Raw genomic sequence first — 12,049 nt, forward strand, 5'->3', positions numbered from 1 at the left:
TTCAGTTACTTCAGTCGTGTCTGACTCTGCTACCCCATGGAATGTAGCCTGCCAGGCTGCTCTGTCCATGGAATTCTCCAGGCAAAAATACTGGAGTGGGTTGCCATTCCCTTCTCCAGCAGATCTTCCCAACCCAGGGATCAAACCCACATCTCCTGGGTTTCCTGCACTGCAGGCAACTTCTTTACCACTGAGCCACTGGGGAAGCCTATAGCAGTCTAGATACTTAATAGGAGGATGATTCTGATGGAAAATCTATTTGAGCATTTCTTCCAGGCAACATACATTTCTGGTACTAGATTCTCCTCCTCCTCATCCTTGGAAAATAAGGCACACTTTAACATGAAGTTCAACATAGAACTTCAAGGAAAAGATTAGTGCTACAGAGCAACATTATTTGCTCCTAAATTATATAGTTGTGACTCAACTCTACAGGAAGAGTATTTATAAATACTCTTCTACTAGATAGAAGTCTTGAGTGCTGATAAGGTTATATCTGGATGAAAAGTGGGGAATGACTATTTTCTAGGTCACTTGAAAGTGAAAGTGTTAGTTGCTCAGTCATGTCCAGCTCTTTGTAACCCGGTGGACTGTAGCCTGCCAGGCTCTTCTGTCCATTCTCCAGGCAAGAATACTAGAGTGAGTTGCCATTTCCTTCTCCAGGGGATCTTCCCGACCCAGGGATAGAATCCAGGTCCCCCTATAGAGGCAATTCTTTACCATCTGAGACACTAGCAAAGTCTACATTGTTTGCCAAAGTATAATTATGATTTGAAATGATTAACATAATTATTGAAAGTATAATTATTAATTATAATAATCATGGAGTATTTTGGGATGAGCCATCTTCCAGATGGCTCAGCAGCAATGGCTTTCATGTATTGGGGAAGGAAATGGCAACCCACTCCAGTCTTCTTGCCTGGAGAATCCCAGGGACGGGGGAGCCTGGTGGGCTGCCGTCTATGGGGTCGCACAGAGTTGGACACGACTGAAGTGACTTAGCAGTAGCAGTATTATTTTTTAATTTATTAATTGGAGAATAATTGCTTTACAACGTTGTATGGGTATCTGCCCTATAACAACATGAATCCGCCATAAGTGTATAAGCCCCTCCCTCTTGAACCTCCCTGCGCCCCTCATCCCACCCCTCTAGATTGTCACAGAGAACCAGGTTGAGCTTCCTGTGTTGTACAGAAGCTTCCCACTAGCTGTCTGTTTTACATATGGTAGTGTATATGTGGACTCCGGGAGTTGGTGATGGACAGGGAGGCCTGGCCTGCTGCAATTCATGGGGTCACAAAGAGTCAGACATGACTGAGCCACTGAACTGAATGTATATGTTTCAGTGCTACTCTCTCAGTTCCTCCCACCCTCTCCTTCCCACACTGTGTCTACAAGTCTGTTCTCTGAATATTGTTAATACATAGTGTTATTTATAATGTGGTTGACTCTTGAGCTCTATCACTGGAAAGATAAATAAATCTCATGAGTTTGACTAGCTGGTGTTTCAACTTCCAAAATATTATGTACAGTGTAGTGTTTTAAATTGAAAAATTCAGATGAAAGTCAAGCAGGTGTTTGATTTTTTGCAAAGTCATATAATTCCCTCTTTTGTCATTATAGAATATTAACATTAGTCTTAGATGACTTGAAGTAGATCCCATTTATTTTATTTGACTTTTTACTAGGACTATAAAAATGACAGTGTTCTACTAGAGAATAGAGATGCTTTTGAACTGTGGTGTTGGAGAAGACTCTTGAGAGTCCCTTGCAAGGAGATCCAACCAGTCCATTCTGAAGGAGATCTGCCCTGGGATTTCTTTGGAGGGAATGATGCTGAAGCTGAAACTCCAGTACTTTGGCCACCTCATGCGAAGAGCTGACTCATTGGAAAAGACTCTGGTGCTGGAAGGGATTGGGGGCAGGAGGAGGAGACAACAGAGGATGAGATGGCTGGATGGCATCACTGACTCGATGGACGTGAGACTCCGTGAACTCTGGGAGTTGGTGATGGACAGGGAGGCCTGGCGTGCTGCGATTCATGGGGTTGCAAAGAGTCGAACACGACCGAGCGACTGAACTGAACTGAACTGAACAGAGAACAAAAGCATTCTAACCACAGTGAGTTATGGTATACCATTTCTCACAAACTGTAAACAGCTATGTAGCAAAAACAGTGAGGCCACTGCTACAGACAAAGTACTATTGTGTGAGGGCTCCCGAATCATGCTCATGTCATAAAGAGAGTTATTAATTTCAATTATAACCATAACTATTTTAGAAATGCTAGTATCTAAATCCAGTATATAGAAATACATAACTCATCATAAGTAAAATTTAAATTCCGCATTGACAGGCATTGTAAAATTTACCTTCTCTAGTAATTAGATGGCAGACCAGAAATCACATATTATGTGGCCTTCCTTAGGAAATTAGGTGGCTTCTAAAATAATTGATTATAATGGCATGTGATGAAAAACCATTACTTCCAGTAAAGAGTAATTTTAGATGCAAAAATATTTCCTAGTGAGCTAAATTTTCCTTCCAGATATTTTAAAATACTGATATTATATTCTTAGACTCTTACAAGTTATAATTAAAGATATAGTATAGAAATCTCTCTAGAAAATAAATAGCACAGATTTTTTGTGAGGTGACCATATTTGCCATATGTTTATTATCCAAGCATATGCTAAACCATTGGGTGTATGCAATAGACATCTAACAATAGAAATAGAATAAAGTATATTTATTTGAGTATGTAGAAGTATACTGAGGATTCACTGGGCATTTTGGAAGATAGACAAAATGAATATAAGGATAAAATTGATTGAATACATACAGCATGTAATTCTATACTCCAGTTCTGTACCTAAATCTAGAATGACCCTTCCCTCCTACCATCAGGGGAAAAAAAAAATTCTGTGCAAAGAACAGATAACATTTATACAAGAAATCTAAAACCATCTTCAGATATTGAATTTAGTGAGTATAAACTTATATTTGACATTTAAATATTTATTTTGCTAGGAATTTTCTAACTTTAGTTGAGATTTTTTTGGTCACTTTCTGGTTTGGCAGTATGTTTGACTTTCTTACACTGAATAGGCACTAGTTAAAGTAAATGCCTTGAAGGACTATGAGAAAGGTTAAATTTATGACCCTTTCCATCTAAAACAGGACAAATTGAAAATTCAAAGAGAAAGATCATTCTTTAAACTTCTAAGTGGAATGTTCATTTTAATTTTAAGAGTCTGTACCAAAATACTGTATTTGGACCTAATCAAAATATTAGTGTCTTACAAAAGCCACTGGTGGTTTAAAACATGTATGGAGATTTTTAGCTTATGTAGATACTTGCTTATGAAATATAAAAATATAAATTTGTGGGAGGGAAATTATTTTTAAAACCTACTAGCATTTGAGCACACATTCATACAGATTTATGAGTATGTTTTCTGAAATTTATGCATTCATTTCATCATTCATAAGTGAATCTTTGTTCTTTGGCCTAATGGAAATCAGTACAGTTCCTCCTGTAGTTCAGTGGTTCAAATATTAACATATAACATTCCTTCCATTTTTACTTTCAGCCTCATCTCTCCTAATGTTCCGAAGTGGTTCCAGACTGTGAACAAGGCTAAAAGATACTAGGATGCGCTCACAATCGATACAGTTATTGGGCCAATTTCTGTACCTGACATACCCTTCCTATGGGAGGAAATCCCTCTGGGGCACCTGGCGGAAACAGTTGAATCGATTCCCAGCAGACTGTCCAACCAGGGTGCGCTGCTTGTGTAGACAAGCAGGCAGACAAGCAGGCACTGGGCGTAGTTAGACTCCACTGGAGATACCCTTTTGAGGTTAAGTGGTTTTGAGTGACAAAGTAGCTCTTCTTTCAAGACAAGGAGTGGCTTGGATTTTTTCTTGTAGGGAAAGAGACAATGTCTTTTAGAAGGAAAGGATAGATAAGGCTTGGATGGGTGCTTGGGTGAATGAATGAAAAGACTGAAAATTTATTATGGAAATGTAACTTAACTATCTGCCAGTCCTGGGAAATTTAAAGTTATCTAAGCATTGACCTTGACCTACGAACTAATGGGACTTAGTTCAGAGCTACAATTCACAATTGTTATGTTACTTTTCTTTTTTTTTTAATAGCAGTGAACATCATTTGGATGTGTGATAGTGTTGTCTAAGAGTTCCAAAGAAGTCCCCATTTCCAGGGGAAAATTTCCCTCTGCATTACCATCCTCTGGGATTTCTCCCAACTACCTTATGTTGTATTACTATGTTGTAATCATTTTGCAATTGCTCTACTTCTGGACAAATAAGATATGCAGCTTTATTTTGGTATGTTGACTTTTTGAGGAAAAGTCTTTGGGTGTTCACGGAGTCATTGGAATAAAAATCTGGGGCCCAAACACACTTTTTTATTTTCGTTAAAACCTATTTTTCCATATAAACAAGTTTGATCACATAACACTAAATGTGATAGAGCACATGTAGAAATTGCAGCTGGCCACAGGATGTAAATGGGACGTAGAATTTTGTAGTTAGAATTTACCATAGAGGTGACAGCAACTTATTTTTATAAAAACAAAATCCGATTGTTGCTCACTTCTCTTTCTCAGAATTCACTCGCAGGCTTTGTCTTGATCCTATGAGTCATGTTACCATCTGGCCTTGGGAAGTGGGCCCCACCACATCTGTGTCTCTGTCTCCTGCAAACACAACATGAAAAGACCAACAGGGGCTGAAAAATTGACTTAAAATTATTGCTTTCAAACCCACTATCTTTTCTGCAAAGACAAAATGGTTTGTGACTTCAAGATAATCATAATTTAGAATGAGATATCAAAGACCGTTTTCCTAACAGGTTCCTGCGGTGGTTTTTCTGTCTCAAAATCCCAATTCAAGATTGTCTTGAGACCTGGAAACTGAGATACCAAGACCATCAGATTATCTCATGAAACCAGACTGAAAATAATTCTGTAACTCACACTGATCTTGGCTACCAAAGGATCTCAGTAGATGAATATAATGTGGAAGTAAACTTTAACTTGCTCTTGAGATGGGATCTTAATTGTATCAATTGTTATGAGTATATTTCTTCTGAAATTGTCACTTGATAACTGGTAATCCATTTTCACCCCCATCATATTTCCCTATGAGTTGCTTAGTTAAAGTGTTTTCTTTTTCTTTATTTCTTTATCTCTTTCTATGCTTCACGGTCAAACTAGGTTTCAGCAGAACAATGATGAAGGCAGGGAATAAATACAGCAAAAGCAAAGGAAAATAATTTTTCTGTTAGCCATACTCCTCTAATCCAGCCTTCTACCACCTCTTCATCTCCCATCCCCACCAACCAAGGCATTAGGCATTACAGAGACAGTTGTGAACCATGTAACTTTGACCGGCGGATAGTCCATAGTTTAAGACAGTTATTCTCAAGAGAGTAGTATCACCCCTAATGGTTGGGGGGAGCATTAGTTCTTTGGGAGGCAAAATCTGAGATATTAAAATGGCTTGTAGCTCTTCAAACAATTTGCATGCCATATATCTATACATAGACATGTATACAATACATCTTAGTTTTCAAAATATCATAGGGGGTTGCAATTAGGGAAAAGACTAAAAACTCCACAGGGTAGACAGTAAAAGCAAAAGGTTGAGAAGCATTGCTATTCTCTTCTAAAATGATTGATTTCTATAAAAACAGCCCCTTTCCCAGCTCCCATATGCTCTAGCATTGTTACAACTCCAAACCTAAACCAGAAAGATTTTAGCATTCTTAGTTTTTCTAATACTGTGTTTATATGTTGTTTTAAAATCAGTTGCAGTGGCACCCCACTCCAGTACTCTTGCCTGGAAAGTCCCATGGATGGAGGAGCCTGGAGGGCTGCAGTCCATGGGGTCGCTGAGGGTCGGACACGACTGAGCGACTTCACTTTCACTTTTCACTTTCACACATTGGAGAAGAAAATGGCAACCCACTCCAGTGTTCTTGCCTGGAGAATCCCAGGGACAGGGGAGCCTGGTGGGCTGCCATCCATTGGGTCGCACAGAGTCGGACACGACTGAAACAACTTAGCAGCAGCAGCAGCTGGTATTTGATGCTTTGTACCTACATGAATATTTTTTAGTAGTACTTTTCTGTTTGCTAAGTAACTAGGAAAGAATGTATCTTACATTTGTCTGTTAAACATCCTGTTGATTCAGTGGGATTCTTTATCAATAATATGATATCAGTCTTTTGTCCTAAAGTTTTTCTCTTTATTTCTAAAACACTTCTGGCTGTGAAATCAGAATTGCCTTGATGAATGGCTTCACAGATGACAATTTCTTTTTTGTTAGAGTCCCAACTTTTTCATAGTTCCTATGGTATTTTCCACTTACTTTGAGTATGATACATGACAATGTATTTTGTTCTTGTTATTTATATGTAGCTCTACTAAGTTGAATAGCACAGGCTTCCTCAAATACTCAATTTCAAGAGCCTATTGCAAGCAGACTAAATATTTAACATTGAATTAAATTGAATTGAAGTGAAAGTTTCTCAATCATGTCTGACTCTTTATGACCCCATGAACTATACAGTCCATGAAATTCTCCAGGCCAAAATACTGGAATGGGTAGCCTTTCCCTTCTCCAGGGGATCTTCCCAACCCAGGGATCAAACCCAGCTCTCCTGCATTGCAAGCAGATTCTTTACCAACTGAGCTATCAGGGAAGCCCAATATTTAACATGTTCTGTACTAAATAGAAATTTAGTGATCAGTTGTGTTCTTAAGGTTTTCATTCAAATTATTCTTTTTATTGAACCAAATGGGCATGTTCACAGTTCCTTGCAGATTGCTTTTCAAAGAAAAAAAAATGTATATAGTTTTAAAAGTACAGTTACTATTCAGAATAAGGGGAAAACACAAATATCAAATGCAGAAGTTTTACATCAAATTAGCATAGCTTAGGAAATATTTGTCGGAGAAGGCAATGGCACCCCACTCCAGTACTCTTGCCTGGAAAATCCCATGGACGGAGGAGCCTCGTAGGCTGCAGTCCATGGGGTGGCTAAGAGTCGGACACGACTGAGCGACTTCACTTTCACTTTTCACTTTCACACATTGGAGAAGGAAATGGCAACCCACTCCAGGGTTCTTGCCTGGAGAATCCCAGGGACAGGGGAGCCTGGTGGGCTGCCGTCTATGGGGTTGCACAGAGTCGGACACGACTGAAGCGACTTAGCAGCAGCAGCAGCAGGAAATATTTGTATGCTGTTAACTGTCAACTGTGTTTCTGTAATTCAGACCACTTTTCCAGACTCTAGACCATGAGTTAGCAAACTATGGCCCTTAGGTCAAATTTAACTGTAGCCTGTTTGTGTACGTTTTTATTGGAACACAGCCATGCCTGTTCTTCTGCATATTGTTGTTGACTGCGCAATGGCAGAGTGGTTGAGATGTAACACTTGGCCCACAGAGTCTGATAAAACACTTACTCTCTGGTTTGCTGACCCCTCCTCTAGTCTTATGGGCTTCCCAGGTGGTACCAGTGGTAAAGAATCCACCTGCCAAAGCAGGAGACATAAGAGATGTGGGTTCGATCCCTGGGTCAGGAAGATTCTCTGGAGAGGGCATGGCAATCCCCTCCAGTATTCTTGCCTGCAGAAATCCATGGACAGAGGAGCCTCTCGGGCTATAGTCCGTGCGGTCACAAAGAGTCAGACATGACTGAAGTGACTTAGCACGCACACACATATTCTAGTCTTGTATACCTAACTCCCTCCTTATATCCTCACTTAATGTCGAAAAAACATGTCAAACTGAAAATGTTCAAAACCAACTCTCATCTTTCCTCTGTAACCTGCTTCTACCAGCATCTTACCCATTGTAGTGGATGGCAACTTCATCTTTCCAGTTGTTCAAACTTAAAGCTTTGGAGTCATTTCTTTACTTCCTGGTTTCTTTCTCACCCACTTTGAATGAGTCAGATAATCCCACAGGCCCTATTTGCAGCATATATTCAGCATCCAGTCTCTTCCCCAGGTCCATCACTGCTAACCCTGTGACCAGAATCAACATTATGTTTCAACAAAGCTATTGCTCTTGCTGCCTGACCTGCCTTCTTTTGACTGTGGCCTTTACAATCCCTTTGTGTCTTTTCAACACTCATCTAGAGTAATGCCGGTGTAGATGGGCTTCCCTGGTAGCTCAGATGATAAAGAATCTGCCTACAATTCGGGAAACCTGGATTCAATCCTTGAGTCGAGAGGATCCCCTAGAGAAGGGCATGGCAACCCACTCCAGTATTCTTGCCTGGAGAATCCCATGGACAGGGGAGCCTGGTGGGCTGCAATTCGTGGGGTCTCAAAGAGTTGGACATGACTGAGCGACTAAGCACACACACAGAAATTACCCTATGGCCTTTCTCTAAACTCTACAGCGGTTCCCAGTTTTCCTTAAAGTTAGCAGCCATCATGCTCACAGTGACCCACAAAGCTGTCTGGGATCTGGCTCTTTCATTATTGACTGATCTGTTCCCACCTCTGTCCCTGCTACTTGCTCTCCAGCCAACCTCGCCTCCATGCTATTTCTTAAAAATGTTATTCCTACTTCAGGCCTTCACAGGAGCTGTGTTTTCCACCTATGGTTTTTCTCCTTTTGATATCCACTGCCTCAATACTTCACATTTTGAAAATTTTTTTTACTTACAATTAGAAATTTCCATCCCTTCATCACCATCTCCCAAGGGTCCTGATTTTCCTTATCTTGTTCTATTTTCCCCATAGCACTTACTGTCTTTAATGTACAGAATTTAGTTACTTTTGTCTGCTTTCAGCATATTAAAAGAGGAAATGGCCCATAAAGAACCCAAGTAAATGTTTGATGAATCATGAACTAAAGAAAATTGATTTTAAAATATTTATTAAAGAGCACAAAAATAACATTTTTATCTGATGCGTCTGAAGTCATTTGTATATGTATGCATATGCATGTTATATTCTTTTAAGTAATTTTCTGTGTTTCATAATACTACAATTATTGTGCCTTCGAACTGTGATTGCACTTTGTTTAAAACCAATTCAACTCAGTGTCTCTGAAATTATTTTTTCAGCTTTTCTTCTAAACAGTACCATATTTCCCTACCACTTTGAGAGTTGCCATTGCTCTAGTTCTGTCTCGAAGTCATTTTATATCTCCAAGTCCATTTCTTCTGCCTTCAGAATTTGATTAATAGAATTTCTATCTGATTAATAGGATCCTCCTGCATTAGCACTCCGTGGTGGCTCAGTTGGTAAAGAATTTGCCTGCCATGTGGGAGAACTGGGTTCGATCTCTGAGTCGGGAAGATCCCTTGGAGAAGGGAATGGCAACCCACTCCAGTATTCTTGCTGGAGAATTCCATGGACAGAGGAACTTGGTGGGCTAAATCCGTGGGGTCACAAAGAGTTGGACACAACTGAGCGACTTTCACTTTCACTTTCCTGCATTATAATTCTTTCCCTGTTTATCATGATAGTTCTCCCACTAGAACTTCATGACAACTTAAGTTCTTTGAAAATCAGAGCCAAAGGCAAGGATCATAAATCTTTATTGAGGAAGTACAAGTTTAAGGTCAATGATGTGGTGGAAAAATGATAGTAAAACAAGGAGAGATAGAAAGCAATGAAATATAATGGGTTATTTCACTAACCACCCTTTTTAGCCAGCTGTAGAAAAATAGAGTACTCAGTAGGTGTGTTCTTCTGGCATGCAGAACTGTTTTGCTGTGATTGCAAGGGAAAAACCATAATTGAACATATCAACCAAAGGGACAAAGAAAGGGATAAGTATCTACCTAGCACCTTATGACTGCCACTTCCCCTTAGTCAGAGTTTCCCCATAGAAAGTTAACATTCCTCACTTTCATGTTGCACTGTCTGGCTGTGCAGAAAGCAGGCAGTGTGACACTGTACTGAAACCCAGAAATGACTTGACACAGATGAGCTCAGCATGTGGGAAATTAGGACAACTTAAGCCCCAAATACGAAAATCTGACTCAAGCCTCCTCTGAGAACTAGCCAGGGCACCAGCTAAGTCCCAGGTGGTCTGCAAGGAGGATGAATTCTTTAGAATTAGGCCACTGAATCTGAAAAGTGCAAAACTACCAATTCCGGTTATCATCAGCTTTTCTCATCTTCTAGGCATCTCCAGGAAAAAAAAAAATTGCCTTTGAATCTTTTCTTGTTTCGAATTCTCTTATCATTGGTCCAAATATTTGTGCTCTCACTTTCAGTCAATATGCTTTTTATCAGTTCTGAGCATACAGATAACGCCTCTGCCCATTATCTGTATTCTGTGGTGCCTCTATGCTCTCTGCATCAGCTTCAGCTCCCTTTTGTTTTTCTTGCTTTAGTATCCACAGCTGGTCAATCCCGGATTGCTTTTGTTTGGAATTCTAGCCAGTCGCTCAGGAAAATCTCTAACACTTCTTTGTCTCCATTTCTGGGTTGCTCTGTAATGCCGTATGATGTGACAAAAGCATGCAAATGAATGTCAAGCAAATTCATATTATTTTAAGCTTAGCCATATCTTCACTGCTGTCCTTGAAGCCTTTTATTTATCTCAAATGCACTCTCTATCACATTTTCACCACCAACTTTTGAAACATTTATATTTAACCTCCAAATTTTAGTTTGTCATCTCACTTTTTATAGATTATTAAATTTACTGATTTATTAGTTCAAGAGCATTCACGATTGGCTTATTCGCATTTGAAAACCTTGTTTGAGTTCAAAGGTTAATGTTAACTGATGCCAGGAATTTTTTTTTTCTAATTTTATTTTATTTTTAAACTTTACATAATTGTATTAGTTTTTCCAAATATCAAAATGAATCCGCCACAGGTATACATGTGTTCCAGGATTTTTATCCTGAGTTTCCTTCTCTAGAATCTTGCTTCAATACTGTGCCACTCTTACCTTCATGCTGTCCACTTTTCTTTATTCATCTCCTTAAGCTACTAGCAAGGGTCTTCTCTATCCTGAAATTGAGGCACACAAGAGGGAAATGAAATGAAGCAGTTAGTTATTCTTTCATTTTTTTTCAGCTGTAACCTAATAGATTATAGCCAAAGAACTGATGCTTTTGAATTGTGATACTGGAGAAGACTCTTGAGAGTCCCTTGGACAGCAAGGAAATCAACCCAGTCAGTCCTAAAGGAAAATCAACTCTGAATAGTCATTGGAAGAACTGATGCTGAAGCTCTAATACTTTGGCCTCCTGATGTGAAGAACCAACTTATTGGAGAAAACCCTCATGCTGGGAAAGATTAAGGCAAGGAGAGAAGCGGACAACAGAGAATGAGATGGTTGGATGGTATCACTCAATGGACATGAATTTAAGCAAGCTCTGGGAGATAGTAAAGGACAGGGAAGCCTGGTAGGCTGCACTCCATGGGATTACAATGAACTAGACACAACTCAGCAACTGAACAGTAACAGCAGTAACCTAGTAGAGTTTTAGTTGTATGGTAAAAGCAGTGTTTCCAGTGATAGCATCTGCTTTTAGAGATACTTAGATAAGACGTAGTTTGGGGATAAAAAATGAAGTACAAACTTTAGCTCTTGCTCTGCTTTTAGAGATACTTAGATAAGACATAGTTTGGGGATAAAAAATGAAGACTTTAGCTCTTGCTGTGAGAATTCTTTCAGCTGACTAAACCTTAAATTGCATATTCAGGCTTCAGCACTAAAAGTGATTTGAAAAAAATGTCTAGAACTTGACTGGGAACCATAGTTCTGGTAAATAAGCTCATATTCCTTTAGACAAAAGTGGATTAGTGAAGTTGCAACCTTAGTAGTATGCAATTGCCATATTCCTTTCCTTACACTTGATTAATTAGCATTCATCTTGATAATTAAACCATACTTCCTGGCTCATTTATTGCTGTAAAATGATGAAGCACTTCAGAAATACTGTTTTGTTGAGCTCTGTGGACCCACTCCCTAGTGAAAAAATTATAATTGGTGAAAATCGAGAAAAACAACCATTGGAAGTATGTGGAAATT

The 12,049-nt window shown here is 39.3% G+C and overlaps 1 protein-coding gene across 11 annotated transcripts in view; it reads left to right on the plus strand.

Annotated features, from left to right (window-relative positions):
- Positions 1 to 12,049, plus strand: part of AHR (aryl hydrocarbon receptor) — a 513,500-nt gene that overhangs the window by 297,047 nt on the left and 204,404 nt on the right. Inside the window, exon 9 of one of the 11 annotated variants that reach the window (XR_008717671.1) lies at positions 1,689 to 3,579. The exons of 9 other annotated variants lie outside the window; for them this stretch is intronic. The gene's annotated coding sequence lies outside the window, so the exon portion shown is untranslated. Of the gene's footprint in view, positions 1 to 1,688; positions 3,580 to 12,049 lie in introns of those variants that run through there. One more of the 11 variants, XR_008717672.1, reaches the window with a different exon arrangement.

This window comes from Bubalus kerabau, chromosome 8, assembly GCF_029407905.1.
Source record: "Bubalus kerabau isolate K-KA32 ecotype Philippines breed swamp buffalo chromosome 8, PCC_UOA_SB_1v2, whole genome shotgun sequence".
In the NCBI taxonomy this organism is placed as follows: domain Eukaryota; kingdom Metazoa; phylum Chordata; class Mammalia; order Artiodactyla; family Bovidae; genus Bubalus; species Bubalus kerabau.